General features: G+C 40.8%; 1 protein-coding gene and 1 pseudogene across 1 annotated transcript in view; both read right to left on the reverse strand.

Annotated features, from left to right (window-relative positions):
- The window catches only part of LOC145405962 (hemicentin-2-like), a 147,003-nt gene that overhangs the window by 44,487 nt on the left and 83,584 nt on the right, over positions 1-18,932 (reverse strand). The window lies entirely within an intron of this gene.
- On the reverse strand, positions 1,165-1,282 carry LOC145408723 (5S ribosomal RNA; annotated as a pseudogene).

Here is an 18,932-nt window from a genome sequence, read left to right on the forward strand (position 1 = left end):
ATTGCTCTGCTCACAGTAGCAGCGTCAATCAAAGGCCAAAAGCCAAACACTGGATCCGCTGACCTCAAACCTTCTCTGTTCCAGTCACTCTCCTCATTCAGCAGCCGGCATAATTATCTCCTCAGGCGTCTTTAATATCCCCTCTGTTCACCACTACCTTTCCATCATCATGATGAACGTACAGCTCACCTATGATATACCTGTTTTCACTCATCACCTGATTTACCACCTTAAAAATCATAATCTTTATTTCATCGCTATTTAGCTTAACCAGTGAAAGTCTCTGACACTCAGACTTTGTCCTGTATATCCCTTTCTAGCCCTGCGCTTGGCACCGAAGTACATATTCCTCTTTGTTACCGCCTCTTTTCCATTCCCCAAAAAAACTTTTTAACTGCAGCTTCTACGCACTTATCCCACCACCATAATATTTTATGATTTAGGGGTCCCCTTGTCCATCCACACACAGAATCAGTAACTCTAAGGAGATTGTTCTTGAGAGCTCTGTACCGTTCATTAACACATCTGCCAACAGCTCCCAGTTCAGCCACCGCTCTACTCATCTTGCTGTGGAAGGTATCCCAAGTTGCTTGGTTTTTCAACTTCCATATTTTTCTCGTACGTGCTTAGGTCCTCATCTTCACTACCCGCTCTTTAAGCACCATGTTACATAACAGTAAAGTAATTTGTGTTGCTGCACACTCTTAGCTTCCTATAACTTTAACATCCCTCACCAACCTCCTCTCAGCCCTCCTGACCAGGAATTTGGCGACTGGTTCCCGCAAACTCGTAAGTAATCAACCTAATTAAAAATTAAAACTTCTGAGAAAAAGTGAAAAGAGGACAGATATGGCTTTGATATGTTAGTACATGTTATTAATTATTACTTTTGTATTTATTGTTATTATTATTATTATTATTATTAGTAGTAGTAGTAGTACAGTAGTAGTAGTATTGTTGTAACCTGTAGACAGTTTTATTCAGATTGGAAGAATTTCGAATTGGAGAGGTTCGATATCTTCTGCGTCTCTTCATTCATTTTTTTCATTCATTGCCAGACGCCATGTATCCCAAACAGGGTGGCCAAGGGCTTAGAGTTGATCGTTTTACAGGGAGGGGCACTAATCCTCCACCAGCCCCACTTGACACGTAGGGAGAACGTTATGCCAACAGCATCTGGTGTTCCCAGGCGGTCACCCATCCAAGTACTAACCAGGCCCAACGTTGCTTAACTTCGCTGATCGGACGGGAAGCGATGTACTCAACGTGGTTCTTTTTTGAAAAGGAATTAAATTCTGCGGGAGTAAGCAATACAAAAAAAAACTCATCACCACACGGAAGAGGTTAATGGCTGACAGGCAGACAACAGAGCGACTAGTACAGCAGTGGGATAGTGTTACATGTTCCACTTGTTTTATGAATGTTGTAATACAGTCGGCAAATACGCATCTTCACATTCCTCCTTCTCAACATTCTGAAACACTGGATTACGGAGTGTTGAAACAGCTTTGATATGCAGGTGAGGTAATATCTTTTCAGTTTGGTTGCCACCCATCAGAATATAATACTGTGGCATCAGCTTGAATATTTAGATACTAAGAATTTTCAGTATATCAAAACACCAGGAGAAATGTCGCTTATGACGGATGTACAGTCGTGGCCATAAATAATCACTTATCCTCCTATTCCCCGTGCCTAAGGCTGGCTCCTTTATGCGAGGCAAGTCACACTGGAGTAAGAGGGGCTGAAAGGGAGGGGCCAGAGAGAGAAGGGAAGGTGGGTAGGGTGACAAGGGATGGTACTGGGGTGGTGTGTGGGAGAGGGAGGGAGGGTAGGTAGGGGAGGGAGAATGAAATGCGAAGTTGTGGCCACATAATTTCTCTATTTTCTTTCATCCAGGGCATCATATAGAGGAGTTACCATTCGGTAGATAAAGCTGCATTACAGCTTGTATAGCGGCGTCACATAACTAGCTTCAGATAGGTGGTGATATCAAGGATTGGCTCTGGGGGATTAGATACATCCTTCATTAACCCCTTCACTACGAGAGCACTCTCTCAAAGTAGGTTCGTTTGGTGGTAATAAGACAAAAATATATAACTGGATTGAAAAGGATAATCCAGTAACGTATTCTTAGTTATTATTGCTGAAAACATATGGATTCATCCAACTATCAAGGGAGTCCAAATAGTCAAGGAGTTACTGAAGGCTATATCTACGGTAACTTCTCTAGTTCATGAAATCACTTATGCTACGTAAAACCGTCAAAGGATACCAAGAATTAAAAAAAAAAAAGTTTGTCCTCGGGTTCATTAACCCCCTAATCTCGACATTTCTTCTTAATTTCTGATAACGAGGCGTAGGTGGTGAATTTCGTGGGCTAAAACCACGTTTTATTTACAGTTCCCTTATAATCAGAGCAATGAAACGTAGCTGTACCCTTCCCTACATTTTTATTCCTCAAATTACCTTCTCTCTTAACTCTGGGTAACGAAAAGTTGTTGTGCAAGCTTTAACCCCGTCAGTGCGGTGACGTGTTTTATACTTTAACCCCATTATGATAGGGACAATTCTAAATGACTTGCAGCAACTATGGAAAGTTCATCACCCGTATTCAAACAATTAAAGAAGGCTATAGCTACCCCTGCACACATGGAAATTTCTTAAGTGAATATACGCGTCCCTATGAGTTCTGTATAAAATATTTCCTCGGGATGAATTGGTTAATGTGATTGTGAGGTGAAGGCTAAGTGGTAGTGACTGATGGAGTCCCAGAACACAAGATTCCACACACACACACACACACACACACACACACACACACACACACACACACACACACGCACGCACACACACACCATCCATGCACTCCGTCTAAATAACTTTATCAATTTTGCTACCACCAGTCAATGGAGAAGACCTGTCGCAGTGAGAGTGTTACAGGCCAAGAAAATAAGCTAAAAGCCATGGTGAAGAGGAGGGCTGAGGATATGTGGCGAGGGTGAAGATAAGGGGTGAGGATATTGGGTGAGGGTGAAGAGTGAGGAATCTAAATGAACAGTCCACGATACGGATGAGAATGAAGTGGAAGTGGAATGTTTGGGTGAGGATGAGAAGTGGAACTGGAATGTCTGGGTCAGGGTGAGAAGTGGAAGTGAAATATTTTGGTGAGAGTGAAAAGTGAAGGAGAAATTTTTAGGTGAGGATGAGAAGTGGAGGCGAATGAGTGAGGGTGTGAAGTGGAAGTGAAATGTCTGGGTGAAGGTGAGAAGTGGTGTGAAAAGTGAGTGAACGATCAGACTGAGTGAAGGAATGCATAAGGGTGACAATCAGTGAAAAGTGAAGGAATAATGTTGATGGGACCGTAGAGTGAAGCTGACAGTGAGGGAACTGGGTGAGAGTGAGAGACACGGTAGGGATAATGGTGAGGGGACAGAGTGGTTATAGAAGTGGGTCAGGGTGAAAAGTTTTATGAGAATGGGTGAGTATGGAATCAGGGTACTGTGGGTTAGGGTGAAAGTATGAATCCGGCATGAGAGGACGGGTTAAAAAATATGTGTAGTGTTGGCAGGGTGCAGGATGAGTGAACGTACGGTATGTGGCCTGGAAGTGGAGTCGGGGTGAGGGCGAAAGTGAGGGTGATGGATCAGGGTGAGGGATTAGACCGAGTGAGGGACAGTCATGAGATTTAGGAATCAGAATGGTTAGGGATGAGGAACAATGTTGAGGAATGAGGGTGAGGGTGAAAGTTTAGAGAGAGGGTGAGTTCACAGTAAGAGTGAGAGCTCACGGTAATGGGTGGCAGGCAAGGGTGAAGGGGGAGGATGGAGGATCAGGATGAGCGGTAAGGTGAGGGGTAAAGGGGAGAGGTGAGGGGAAAGGTTGGGGGGTAAGGGTGAAAGATGAGGGATTAGGCTGAGGGATCAAGTTAAGAGTGAGGGACGAGGGTGAGGACTGAGGTGGAGGGTGAAGGATTAGAATGGGGGCAAGATTCAGGGTGAGGGATGAAGATGAGGGGTGAGGGTGAGGGGTGAGGGTGAGGGGTGAGGGGTGAAAATGAGGGGTGAGGGTGAAGGGTGAAGATGAGGGGTGAGGGTGAGGGTAGGGGGTGAGGGTGAAGGGTGTAACAATTAGGTGGGGCCGAAGACTAGTTAGGCCCAAGGGAAAGAAAACAATGTCTCGTATAGCACGCTTTTTTCCTGGATCCAGCAGGGGGGACCAATAACTGTTTCTGTGTGTGTGTGTGTGTGTGTGTGTGTGTGTGTGTGTGTGTGTGTGTGTGTAAGAATGAGAACTGTGCAAGACTCACTTTCCAACATATGGGTGGTTTTCTTTTTTTTTTTTTTATACTTACTCTCTTAAGACTATTTGTCCTCTGGGCTTGCTTTGCAATCACTTCTGCTTATCTCTAAACTTTCGCTAATTTTTCACTGTTCTTATTCTATCTTTTGCTCGACATTATATTACTTGAAGCTTAACTGAATTAATAATTTTCAACATGCACGGACACGCCATGCAACGAATTTCCCTTCATTTCTTTTCATTCTTTTTATAATTTACAGTTACAAATTTTATGTGGTAATTCATGGAATCTTTCAAGGCTAATAACCTGAAGTACAGATTTGGATAGTCTCACCCGTGGGATGGACGTGGAACCTTTCTAAAACCAGAATACTTAGTGAATGGTAAAATAGCCTACTTCACTAGGCATTCTGGAGATAAATACCCCAACTTCGTGTCTGCCTGGCTACTATGTTCCCGTTCCTAGATCCACATTGTTGAAATAATGGGAATTCCCGATTTTTGTTTCACACACACACACACACACACACACACACACACACACACACACACACACACACACAGTGGTCCCAGTAGTGATGAAAGTTGCTGGGCAGTGGGTGACGTCTCCAGGCGACAGCAATACACACACACACACACACACACACACACACACACACACACACACAAAAGATCCCACTGCTACCTGGCGCATTACCGGGTGGCGGATAGGGGAAGGCCTTGTAGATATACGAGGTACTGTCTTAGACGGACCATGGGACCCCTTGTAGATATATAGGGCTCCACCGAATACAGTGAATAAGGTGGCAGAAAACTTACATCTCACCAGAAACTACGCAACAGGGAGGTGAGATTATTTGCCACAATCCTCCCAACCAAACATAAATTCTATTGCAAATGATTTGACGGGTGTTCATGTTGGATCATCGTCTACTAAAGGTCCAACCACACTGTCTCCTGTGCATAAAGGCAGTGTGCCACCGAAAGTGGGTAGGCACTGTCTCGGCAAATTAGAGACTGGGATATTATACAATCTGAAAGCCATGAAGATTAGCTTGATGACTGAACCAGAAAACATTACTGTAGTTGGGATATTGTAGGTCTGAGTGAGATCCAAAGAAAAGAAGAAATCTATCTATTGCCAGATGCCATAATCCCGTAAAGGGCGGCCATTTGACTCTGAGTTATTTGTTTTATGGGGAGGGGCACTAACCCTCCACCAACCCACTTGTCGACACGTAGGGAGCACGTATGGTATGGTTATATGGTTACCACTCAGCGTTGTAAATGGTTTCTTGGCTTACAGGAAACCATTTGGCTTGTCACTCAATGTAAAGACAACTGTAAAGGAAAGAAAAGCAATAAGAAGTGACAGGAAAGACGGGAGAAATAGGAAGAGAGGAGGACAGGCACAGAAAAAGAATGATAAAGGCTAAGGAAGAAGTAGGCAATACTGGTAGTAATTCAGCTCGAAGACAGCAACCACCTATTTTACTACAGAGGAATGCAAAATGAAAGGGTTAGTGGTGCTGAATTTCTATTTAACAGAAACCTGGCAGACAACATCGTCATATTCAGTAGTGTACCTGACAGAACAGTATGGATTGTAACTAGACTATGCAAAAAATACACCCTGAAAGTATTACACGTATATGTCCCGACTTCTCAAAGCTCAGATGAAGAAATGGGAACATGATATGACGACGTCTCCCAGATTGTGGAAGAAGAAAAGACCACCTATACTATACTCATGGGAGACTTCAATGCAAAAGTTGGGAAATCAAAAAATGGAGAAGCATATACGGGAAAATTTGGAGTGGAAGAAAGGAATGAAAGAGGAGAAATGGTGGTAATTTTTTCTAAAATGTATAACATTAAAATAATGAACCCATTCCTTCACAAGAGAACAGGGAGAAAATGGACCTGGAGAAGCCCACAAGGACGACAAGGAATGAAATCGACTTTTTTATACTGTAGCAGATAAGAATAACACGATCATAAATGCCATGGTTATTAACAAAGTAAATATAGGGAAGTGACCACATTTTGGTGGGCTGAACAGTCAGATTTAACTTCACAAGTGAAAGAAAGTAGATGAATAAAAACAAAAAGATATGCTCAATAGAAGTATGCGAAAACAAAGCAGCATTTCAGTTAGAAATAACGAATGAATTTCAGGCCCTAAGAAATGCTGAGTTTAATAGTGATGAGTTGAATGATTGACTAACGAAAGTGCTAAGAGAATCACCGGAGGTAGTAGGGAAAACTAATACTACCAAAACCAACAAATATTCGGAAAAGACACTCGAGCTCATGAAAAGAAGAAAGGAAATGGGAGTAAAAATAAAGAAGTATGGAACAGAACGAGCTGAATTAATTAGGCTTATCAACAAGAGAGAGAGAGAGAGAGAGAGAGAGAGAGAGAGAGAGAGAGATGGGTCAGATCAAAGAAACCATCAAAAAAGGAAAAAGTCTGAAACAGGTCCGAAGTAAAATGGCACTAGGAAAGCAACAAATTATATCACTGAAAGACAAAAACGATGAAGTTATTAAATTCAGAAATAAAATGGTGAAGAGAATTGAAGAATTTTACAATGAACTGTATGCATCAAAGACAGTAGTACCAATAGCTAACTTTTCAGTTGACACAAATGAAATACCTGAGGTAACACCAGACGAAGAAAACATTTCGTTCATAACTATGAAAAGTGGGAAAGCCCCAAGAGAAAATGGATAGTAGCAGATTTACTGTTGGCTGCAGATGTAGAAGTACAAAACAAACTCGCCCACTTATTTACTGAATGTATAAAGAAGAAGAAAATTCCTAAAACATGGAGTAATGTAACAGTTATTTTACTTTACAAAAACGGCGACTCAAAAGACCTCGGTAACTATCGACCCATTAGCTTATTATCAGTTATTTACGAACTCTTCACTAAAATCCTTACGAAAAGAATAACAACAAATTTGGAAGAAAACCAACCTCTTGAACAGGCAGGATTCCGAAGCGGGTATTCGACTACTGATCATCTACACACAATGAATCAACTAACTGAGAAAACTACAGAATATAATAAATCACTGTGCTTAGATTTTGTTGGTTACGAAAAGGCTTTCGACTCAGTGGAGCACATAGCAATAATAAATTCATTGAGAGAACAAGGAGTAACGCCGTAAAACTGCTCGAAAACATATACAGAGGGAACTGCTATAGTTAAATTACATAAAGACTCGGAAAAAAAATTAAGATTGAGAAGTGTATGCATTGGAGAGATATATTTTCACCAAAATTATTTACAGCATGCCTGGAAAGTATTTTCAGTTAGCTAGACTGGGAAAACAAAGGAGTAAACATAAATGATGAAAAGCTAAACCATTTAAGATTTGCAGATGATGCTGTGCTAATCTCAGAAACAGCAGAGACATTGCAGACAATATAAAACAGCCTGAACAGAGAAAGTCTCAGAGTAGGGCTAAAGATGAACTGGAGTAAAACTAATGATTAATTCAAATACACAAAGAACGTCATCACAATAAGTGAAGAAATTCGTGAAGAAGTCTAGGAGTACAATTACTTGGAGCAGTATTAAAATTAACGATAGGGCATGACAAAAAAAAAAAAAAAAAAAAAAAAAAACGCACCGCGATTAGATGGAAAGTTTTTGGTAAAGAGAGAGACATCATGAAAAACAGTTTACCAATATGCATGAAAGGAAAGGTATACAATTAATATATTTTTACAGCTATGACGTACGGTTGTGAGACCTGGAAACTAAAAAAAAAAAAAAAAAGAAAAAAGAGGTAAATCAACTAATCCGGTCTCAAAGGGCATTGGAAATTTCAATGTTGGGAATATCATTAGAAGACAGGAAAAGATCAACTTGGGTGAGAGAGCAGACTAATGTCAAAGACATTACAGAACTTATAAAAGAACAGAAGCGGAAGTGGGCAAGTCATGTGGCCAGAAAAAGGGAAAACTGATGAAGCAAGAGGCTGACTGACCGGACTCCAAGAGATAGTATGCGCAGTGGAAAAAGGAAAGACAGGAGGTGAAGAGATGAGATAGAGAAGTTTGCAGGGAAAACATGGCAGAGATTAGTTCAGTCGAGGAATTCATGGAGAAGGTTGGGAGAGGCCTTTGTTCAGCAGCGGACCTGCAATGGCTGATGAAGATGATGTTGATGATATAGTACAGAGAGAGAGAGAGAGAGAGAGAGAGACACACACACACACACACACACACACACACACACATATATATATATATATATATATATATATATATATATATATATATATATATATATATAAGTAGATATAGCCGAGGAGTGTAATTATTATAGAGAATGTTATCTGGTTGTATCATCGATGGGAGAGGCACTAGGAGAGAGTAATGGTGAAGCGTGTAGGAGATGTCAGTGTAGGCCTTCTCTGTTCCTTTATCCTCTTCGTATTTTAAGTGGGATGATGAAATAGGCAGATCTGGGTCGACAGAGTCTATTGTGAGTCAGTTATATGAATGAAAGTTAAGAACTTGGCGTGACCCGTGTTAGAAGCAGTTTGTCCTAACTGCAGTCCTCCTACTTTACTCTCACTCCCCTACTCCCTATCGCTCTCTGTTCTCTCTCTTGTTCTCTGCTTCTCTAACTAACTTTCCTACATGTGATATCGGACTTATATCTCCCTCTAGCTTCAAGTTAAAGTGTGTGGCCGTACGTGTGCGTACGTTTGTGCGTTTGTGTGTGTGTGTGTGTGTGTGTGTGTGTGTGTGTGTGTGTGTGTGTGTGTGTGTGTGTGTGTGTGTGTGTGTGTGTCTCGTTCATGTTTCAGGAACATGACCAACGGTGTTTGGCATTCTTGATTAGTCTCGGTAAAGGGGATGTGTAAGTGTCTCTTCCTGGAGAACTCGGACATTAACTGTTTTACATATTGTTACTATCTATCAATCTATCTATAGCCCGACGCCCTAATCCCGCAAAGGGTGGCCGCAGACAAAACGCCTCCAAATCCCTCTGTCACCCACCATTTGACTACCCTCCCCCCAACTCACTCCCCCCTCCCTCATATACCTCTCAACTCCATCCTTCCACCTCATCCTCGGTCTTCCCCTCCCTCTCCCTCCCTCCACCTCACCTACATACACCCTCTTAGTCAGTCTTTCATTCTCCATTCTCTCCACATGTCCAAACCACCTCAGTGTATTTCTCCTAATCTTCTCAACCACATCCACATCCACCCCACAACGTTCCTTCACTTCTTCATGCGTCAACCTATCCCTCCATGTCACTCCACATGCTCCTCTCAAGTAACTCATTTCCACTGCTCTCACTCTTGACTTGTTCCCCTCTTGCAAGGTCCACGCATCGCTTCCATACGTCAGGGTAGGCATCACAGTACTATCATGCAGTGACTTCTTAATTTCCATACTCACACATAATAGTATTGTCTTATATTATGTCTACATATAGCTCGGTCATGCCCACTGTCGTACCAACGATATATTCATATATAAATGAGACGTAGTAGTATACTTAAATTAAGCCTATATTATGTGTAACCCATGTTCTATTTTACATAATATATATATATATATATATATATATATATATATATATATATATATATATATATATATATATATATATATATATATATATATATATACAATATTTACATAGTTTGTTTCACTTGTACAGAACAGTTCGTAAACATTGATTCCAGGTTAGCAATCCTTTCTTGCATTCTGTGCCTTGCCAAAAGTAATATAGCAAATATGATGGAGAAAATTACAAAGATGACTGGAGCTGGGCTGTATACATAAAATGGGTTGAACATAATCCTACTGTATTCTTCTTAAGGTTGTATTGTCTGATGTATTAGTTGCATGGTTTCATACTTGGGTGAATTCAACTTAATGTGTGCACGTATATTTAAATTCATCCTAGGTAATGGCTGGAAGTACTTGTGTGTGTGGTTAAGAATGGCATAATGGTTTTAGTGGGCAAAGTGGATAGAGTAGGTGTCAGGACTGCACAGTAATCTGGTGAGATGTATAAACCTGATGCTGATATATGACTGGAGGTGTGTCTGGGCAAGTGACAAAAACTGATGTATTTTGGGTGAAGTGGAAGAACTGTGAATGTCCAGTGCGTTGATTATGGATGAGTTTATCCGGCGTTAATGTGAAGTTGCAATGATGAGGGATATCATGACCTTTTATGATGGCTATTTCACAAGGGACTGTCTCAGCTGGCTGAAGCGTGAAGATGTACGCAGGACAAAGATGAAATGCATGTAATGATGTACGACATTTGTGTTCAATTATTGTTTCACTAGTGAAAGTGACAGCGTCCTGTTTCTTGGAGACCATGGTGACTTCTGTTATGATGTTGATAGTGACTAATGAGTGTCTGCTTTATACTCGGGTGAGGGGGGTCACGTGTTTAAGCTTGTCGCCTTGTTCCCTCTTGCGTTAGTGAATATTTGCTACGTTTCAACACAGCTGGACCATTTAGCAGCCAAGAATAACTCTGGCTAAGTGGCAACACTCTGTATGCAATATGCAGGAGTGACCTTCTTGGGCAACCATATATAAAGTCCTATTCGCCTCTGCAGAAGGGATTCTTCCAACATATTTAGGACTGTGTACAGGGTGCAAGTGTGTTTCCCTCGCTCACTGTTGTAACCTCCCTCCCAGCCACGACCCCAGTTGGTGCCCGCAAATGTAAGTTTGTGATAAATATCTACTTCTTTCTGTACAGTATTCTAGTGTTACTTGCGAGATACTTAGCTATATTCGTACTGTGAAATTGACTTATATATGTTTTTTTCTATCTACCTATCTATCTACCTATAGATAGTTTTATAGGTTATGTATTCCTCCATTCTGTCTTCCCAGCTCACTGGTGGTTTCCCTATCCCACCTTTTCCTTTGATATTGCTCTCACGTATTCTCTTTGAAATCTCATTTTTGTTCATTTTCTTATTCATTCATCTTTTATTATAACTGGCCACTTGAACAAAAAAAAAATGAAGCATTGATTTATAATGCATGACGAAATTCAACTAATTCACTTTCACCAAATGATCTGTATTAAAATCAATGCTGAAAATAAATCACCGTGTTACACTGAAGTTAAACGGTTTTCACGAAACCCGATTTCAGTGAAAATTTAACAGCTCTGACTTGAAATTTATGAGAAGCAATGAGAATTTTTAATCTAGGGTAGAATCGACTACAAATTGAAAATCGTATTTGTTTTTTCCCACCTTGTTATTACCCGTCCCTGTTCAGGAGGGGCTCGGGGACGGGTATTGTTTTCACTCGGTTTGTCTGTGTGTTTGTTTGTCTGTCTGTCCCTTAACAACTTTACGAGAAAACTACCGGTGCGATTTTGACTAAAATTACCGGGATGATGGGCTATGACCTTCTGATCCCCTGATTAATTTTTGGGCAAAATTGGGCTAAGGCCCGGGATGTAGGACAAAAAAAAAAATAAATAAATAAAAATAAAAATAAATAAATAAATCTTTTTTTCGCCATGACTTCTTTCAAATTCGTTATATCGACATGACACCAAAACCTAAAGGTGCATCTTTCAAATCTGCATCCTATATCATGCCTCGTTACTTCAGGGGGGGTCACCCCCTAGTTAGTTGTAGGGGGGTCAATGTCAGGTTGGTCGGACCTAAAATTTCAGATGGGAATGAAATCATCAATTTTCACCCAATTTGCTCCAAATTTGATGTGCGACATCTTTGATTAGATATCCTGTCGTGCTTATATGTCAGCATTAAAATGACGGCTGGGGATGGGTTTGCTGTGTCTTGGCACCACTTCTTGTAATTATCAATGTTTTTGGATGATTGCGCATTCATATGTGGAATGTTATGTTTCTCTTGTTGCATTTGACATTTTTTTGCCTATTTTTCCATCAACTTTTACTGTTTACTGTCAAAATTTTAGAGTATGTGAAAATGATACGGTACTGATTAAATCTGATTTTTCAAAGTGTAATACTGCATTTAGGAATTTCACGCAATATATCATATTGTTTTCTTACAGTGTAACCATGATTTTACATAAGCTTTGCGTAAGTAAAGGCAACGACGGAACCCGGCTACCACACACTGGGAATTCGGAGAATTTAATAGTTACTATGATGCAAGACGAATTTTGCTTCAATTGCGCTAGTGGAAACATATTCTCGAAGGTTTCTTTAATGAAACTTAACTTCTAACTTAGAAACGAGAAATTACGAACAAATGAATGCAGTATTGTTTGCAAAAAAATCAAATACTGAATACAAGTGACTTCATTAATTCACTTGATTATGGTTAAAAATAAATCATGCTAGTTTAGTGAAAGTCGTTTCACGCTGGTGACTTTTTTCAACACTGATTTTAAATCAGTGTATTGAAGTGATTCACTTTTGTGCAAGTGGCCAGATAATATTAAACTTTACCGTTTGTCTGTTCCTATCTGTTTGGCTTTATTTATATAGATTTGCAAAGGCTGCCAGCGTTGCTAGGAAGCACATGTACAATGATGAGTATATTAACTACGGATTTACGTCAATCCTCGCTGATGGTATCCAGAAACCTCAGTGTGTGCTGTGTTTCAAAGTGCTGGGGAATGATTCTATGAGGCCTACTAAGCTGAAGCATCATCTGACCAAAATCCTCCCTCAGTGTGCGGAGAAAGATCCCAGATACTTCAAGTGCTGTGACCAGAGTTTGGGAACACAGAGACTGGATGGGAGTGGTGCTTTCCAACAACAGAACTTAACTGTGGTAGAGGCATCACGTGAGGTTTCCCTTGAAAAAAGTAAGGAAGAAAAAGGCCCACACGATTGTTGAAACTTTAATTAAGCTGTGTGCTGTAAAGATGGTCAAGCGGGTTTTTAGAGAGTCAAGTGCACTTAAAGAAAGGATGTTCCTCTGACCCCTCTGATTACAGACCAATAGCTGTCACATTTTCCCTTGGTAAAGTTTTTGACGTTTTAATTAGTAAGCACATAGTTAAACATCTTGAATCCAACAACTTAATTAGTGGTAGACAGTATGGTTTTTGCCACAAATGGTCCACCATTGACATACTCAATCTCCTGATTCATACAATCCATCAATCAGTTGACCTACATGGAGAAACTCATGCAGTAGCCCTTGATATTTCTGAAGCTTTCAACAGAGTATAGCACCGTTTCCTGCTGTCCAAACTCCCTTGCTATGGATTAACGTCTTTTGTTCCTCTGGTTTCCTCATATCTCAGCAACAGAATAATAAGAGTAAAAGTAGATTATATTCCAATTTCCACTCAATTAACGCCGGCGTGCCACAGGGATTAGTTCTGGTGCCAACCCTGTTCCTGGTTCATATTAATGATCTCTTATTTGTCACCCACAATCCCATCCATTCAATGCATCTGACTCAACACTTCATAGTTCATTCACAGCCAGACACCAATTTACAAAGTCGAATATCTCTAACTCTTAACTTAGTACAGCCATCTCCATAAATCAAGACATTTCTGATCAATGAATGGAGACAAAACAATCTTTTCTCATTTAATGCTAGTAAAACCAAATATATACAATTTACTAATAGACAGATATTGCCAGATTCGTATATTACCTCCAGTGCTACTAATATTTCCATCTCCAAAAGTATTCAAATTCTCGGCGTCTCACTTAACAATGCCCTCAGCTGGACCTCTCATGTCAGATCACTTACTACAACCGCCTCAAAGAAACTTAGATTATTGTACATAGTCCGTAACTTCTTCACTGACGAGCAGTTAGCCATAATTTATAAGAGTCATGTACAACCTCAGCTTGAATATTGCTCACCCTTGTGGAATGGATGTGGAGAGGTTGCACTAAAACAACTAGACAAAATTCAGAACAAAGCTGTTGGAATTATTAATAACCCTGCTATTATAAATAAACTACCTCCCCTACAAGTGAGAAAGAATGGTGCCTCCCTTGCATTATTTTACAGATATTTTTATGGCCAATGCTCAGACGAAGTTGCGTCCATTGTGCCACCTCTCCGTGCCTTCCCTGTGCTACACGGGCTTCTGGTAGCGATCATGACTGGGATGTCACTCAGTCATATTGCAGAGCTTCTGCTTATCAGAATTCTTTCATTCCCCGAACTGCATCTCTCTGGAACTCTTCTCCCTGGAGTTGTTTCCCTCCAAACATCAACCTACAGCTGTTCAAGTCCAGCTGTTACAGATATTCTCTGAATGGAGTACACCAGTAATCTGGTATATGGATTATTTTTTTATTCATTTGTTTTTCCTTCCTCTGTTCTGTTAGAAAAAAAAAAAAAAAGATTCAGCAGACTTCCTTGTCAAATGACAAAGTGAAACGGAAAATTAGTGAAATGTCAGCTGACATCATGGAACAAGTGATACATGAGATTAAAGTGTCTCCAAATGGTTTGTTCGCAGTACAGTTGGATGAGTCAGTGGATGCAGTTTCTTGTGCATGGCTACTCGTGTTTGTTAGGTATGATGTATTCATGCAAGACATCAAAGATGTATTTCTGTTCTGTACACAACTTGAAACTACCACAAATGCTTTATATGTGATGGAAAAGTCCACTTCTTTCTTCACAGCTAACAGAATAGGCTGGAAAAATTGTTGTGGAGTCTGTACTGATGAGGCTCCGGCGCTGCTGAGATCAAAATCGCAGCTACAGAAGCATGTCAAGGAAACAGCTTCGAATACGAAAACTGTTCACTGTAAGATCCATCGTTTTTTGCTCTGGCGTCAAAAACCCTCCCTGATGCCCTTTACAAGGTCCTGGAGACAGTGGTAAAATGTGTCACCTTTGTGCAAACAGGAGATTTGAACTGTCGCCTTTAACAGAAACTCAGCGAAGACATGGATTCAGCGCATGAATCTCTCCTCTTTTGCTTCAAAGTGCGATGGCTTTCCAAGGGCAATGTTGTGAGCAGAGTATTTGGGCTTCCGAGAGAACTTAAACTTTTCCTGGGAATGAAAAGGAAGGATTTCCTTTTAAGTCTCTTCAACCAGGCGTTGCGAGTCACGTCTTGCTAACCTGGCCGAATTGTTTGAGCAGATAAACAGGCTGAATCTCAAGCTACAAGGCAAGGAAAGAAATGTATTTCTATTCATGGACTGAATGCGTGCATTTCTTGCTAAACTCTGGCAAAGGAAAGTGAGTACAGAAAATGTTGCCATGTTTGAGAATGTTTCAACTGTTCTTGACGAGATTGAAGAGGATCACCTACTTGACCCATCACTCAAAGGTGATATAATTCAGCAATTGAAATCCTTGGAATGTGAGCTCAAAAGATACTTCCCAGAATTCGAGGAGAGAGAGAGAGAGAGAGAGAGAGAGAGAGAGAGAGAATTAAGACAGTATTCCCGAACGTGTGTGTGTGTTGTGCAGTATGTGCGCTTGAGTTGTTGGGTGAGTGATGAGGAAGAAACCTGAGTGATGTTTGGCAGGACACCGCGAGTAATTACCTTTGTATCACACACACAAACACACACACACACACACACACACACACACACACACACACACACACACACACACACACACACACACACACACACCTCTTTTTGATACAACCATACCTATCCAATCCTCTCCATGCTAGGTCCGCAGTTCTTTGCATCTCTCTGTTATGAGCCATACACAGTTTTGTAATGGGCCATATGTCATCGGTTTAGGCCCTTTCGTAAAACATATTCCTAAGCGATTTAGTCTGGTTTAGCCTATAATATCCCCTTGTATATTTCAGAAGTTCTTCATAGAACTTCGACAACAGACACACAAATTACACGCAAATGAATATTAATCCATTCAGGTCGAGGAAGTCTTTCTTCCCCATCTACTGACGATTATATTCACCTTGGGGTTTTGGTATGTCCTGGGATAATCTTGTTGCTGTAGGGGCGTTCTCCAGAGATGAATAATATCATCTGATTGCAGCAGTAACAGGATATATATTACCATTTTAGTTTATGGAGAAAGGTGATTTGCGGTGCAAAGATTTCGATGATAAGTTAATTCATTAGCAAACAGGTTTTCCTCAATATTATAATCGTCCTCCGTCAATAAATGATAATGGAATAAAAGAAATAGTGCACTTTCTTGACAAAAAAACTGTCTGTTTTGTTCATTTTCCCTGCCGTGGCGGTTGCTAATACCGTTTTATTATGAATCGTCTCTATGATGTTGCCAGAAATTACTATTGCCTTTGAATTAAAAGTTATTGTGGATATATATATATATATATATATATATATATATATATATATATATATATATATATATATATATATATATATATATATATATATATATATATATATATATATATTGCCAGACGCCTCAATCCCGTTTAGGGTGGCCACAAACAAATCGCCTCTAAGTCGCCCTGTCCCCCGCCATTTCACTCCCCTGCTCCCAACTCACACCCCTCTCTCTCATATACCTCTCCACCCCATCCCTCCATCTCATCCTCGGCCTCCCCCTCCCTCTTCCCCCCTCCACCTCACTCACATACACTCTCATCGTCAGTCTTTCACCCTCCATCCTCTCCATAAGGCCAAACCACCTCAGTATGTTCCTCATAACGCTTCCTATCACATCCACATCCACACCACAACGCTCCTTTATATCCTCATTCGTCAGCCTGTCTCTCCATGTGACTCCACAGGCTCCTCTTAAATAACTGATTTCCACTGCTCTCACTCTTGTGCCCTTCCAACAACGTCCAAGCTTCACTTCCATACGTTAGAGTTGGTATCACAATACTGTCATGTAGTAACTTTTTCACTTCCATGCTCACTTCCCTGTTTCTTATCAATGCTTTCAAAGAACCAGCAACCTTTCTTCCCTGCTGTACCCTTTCAAGCACTTCACCCTCCAAACCTCCATCCTTACTCATCACACTACCCAAGTACTCACATTTTCCAATTCCTCACCATCCAACCTCGCTGTACATTCACTGACTTCACCTCTCTTAAAGACCATCACTTTACTCTTCCCTACATTCACCTTTAGATTCCGTTTCTTACACACTCTCCCAAACTCATCCACCAAGCCTTGCAGCTCCCCTTCGTCTTCACTCAACAACACACTATCATCTGCAAACAACAGTACAGGGAGTTTCCAAACACTATCCTCTCTCACCAGGGCCACTCCAACATCCACTACCCTACCTTTTACCTCTTTTATTACCCCATCCATGTACAGAATGAACAACCATGGAGACATGACACATCCCTGTTTCAACCCAACTTTCAAAGAGAAAAATTCACTTAGTTCACCATCCACACGCACTGCAGCCTTCGCACCCTCATACATACTCTTCACAGCATTCAACAACTTCCCATCTACTCCATATATTCTTAACACTTTCCACAATCCTTGTCTATCCAACCTGTCATATGCTTTCTCCAAATCCATGAAAGCTGCATACAACTTCTTTCCCTTCTCTAGAAACTTTTCCACTAAAGATCTAAGAATGAATATCTGATCTACACAACCTCTTCCCTTCCTAAAGTCTCCCTGTTCTTCTCCAACTAATTTCTCTGTTCTTTCTCTAACTTTGTCAATAAGTATCCTACCATACACTTTTCCTATTATACTAAGAAGACAAATACCCCTATGATTATCACACAATTCTTTTTCCCCTTTTCCTTTGTACAAGGGAATAATTATACCTGACTTCCAATCCTCCGGGACTCTACCTTCCTCCCAGGCCAATTTGCACATCTTCCACATCCATTCTACTACTATCTCTCCCCCATGCTTCAGCATTTCACCACACACTCCATCAATTCCTGGGGCTTTCCCCGATTTAACTTTCTTCATTGCTTCCACAACTTCTATCCTACTGATTTCTTCCTGTCTTCTCACCTCCCTCCTTCTCCCAGCCATTCCCCAGCCACTTATACTCGCATTACTTCCATCCTCTATGTTCAACAATTCCTTAAAGTGTTCTCTCCATCTGCTCACTTTTTCTCCCTTCTCCACTAGTAATCTACCATTTTTGTCTTTCACTCCCCTGCTAACTTCACTTCCACCCTGTCTTACTCTTTTCACCTCATTCCAGAACATTTTCTTACAGTCCCTCCACTTAACACTCAAATTCCTCATCCACTCTCTTCTTACTCTCTCTTACTAATCTTTTCACCTCTCTCTTTCTTTCTACATATAACTCTCTCTTCCGCCTCTCAACTTCTTCCACGCCCCTATTTCTCATCCATTCATTGTATGCTTTCTTCTTTTGTGCCACAGCCTGTCTCACCTCTTCAGTCCACCACCCTGTTCCTTGCACCCCCCTCCGTCTTCTCTTCCTTCCACACACCACATCACATGCTGCACATATTTCTTCTGTAAATATCCTACACACACCTTCCACATCTCCCATCTGCTCCAATTCATATTTGCCCAATCGTTCCTCCACTTCTCTCTTATACTCTGTCTTTTTCTCATCTTCTTGTAACCTTTCCACTCTCCTTACAACTACTCCTTCCTCTCGTCTTTCCCTTCTTCTATTCCTCCATCTTACTTGAATCCTAATTCTGGCCACCACCAAGTAGTGGTCAGAAAGTCCACTCCCCCAACCTTTATAAGCT

This window comes from Coenobita brevimanus, chromosome 8 (assembly GCF_032717465.1).
Source record: "Coenobita brevimanus isolate Jiangsu-jjx chromosome 8, ASM3271746v2, whole genome shotgun sequence".
NCBI classification, from domain to species: domain Eukaryota; kingdom Metazoa; phylum Arthropoda; class Malacostraca; order Decapoda; family Coenobitidae; genus Coenobita; species Coenobita brevimanus.